We start from the raw sequence: 441 nt of genomic DNA on the forward strand, positions 1-441 counted from the left end.
AAAAAAAAAAAAAAAAAAAAGAAAAACAAAACGAAACGAAAAAAAAACAACAACAACAACAAAAAAAAAGGAAAATAAAAAATAATAAAAGAATAAAAAAAAAAAAAAGTGGGTGTTTTTTTTTATAGCCCCCGCTCACCCCCGAAAGCTGTCGGGAAAAGCCGAGGGGAGGGATGGGGGAGCTGGCTGGAAAACTGGGGGTGAAATCCATCCCCTCGCCCTGGACCCTCCGCCTCTCGGCAAACTGCACGCCGGGAGGGACTTAAAAAACTTTTTTACCTCGCTGCTAAAATATCACTTTATAATCTCAAAAGGCCTCAGGCTCGAAGCCACTTTTGCCTGCTCCGTCCCGGCTGGGCTAAAAAACCCGGCTGCCATCCCAAGCACCGCGGGGCTGGGGGGGAAAAATAACCCGACAAGGAGCATCCTCCAACCTTGAGG

This window comes from Neopelma chrysocephalum, unplaced genomic scaffold, assembly GCF_003984885.1.
Source record: "Neopelma chrysocephalum unplaced genomic scaffold, ASM398488v2 Primary Assembly neopelma1_222, whole genome shotgun sequence".
Taxonomy (NCBI): domain Eukaryota; kingdom Metazoa; phylum Chordata; class Aves; order Passeriformes; family Pipridae; genus Neopelma; species Neopelma chrysocephalum.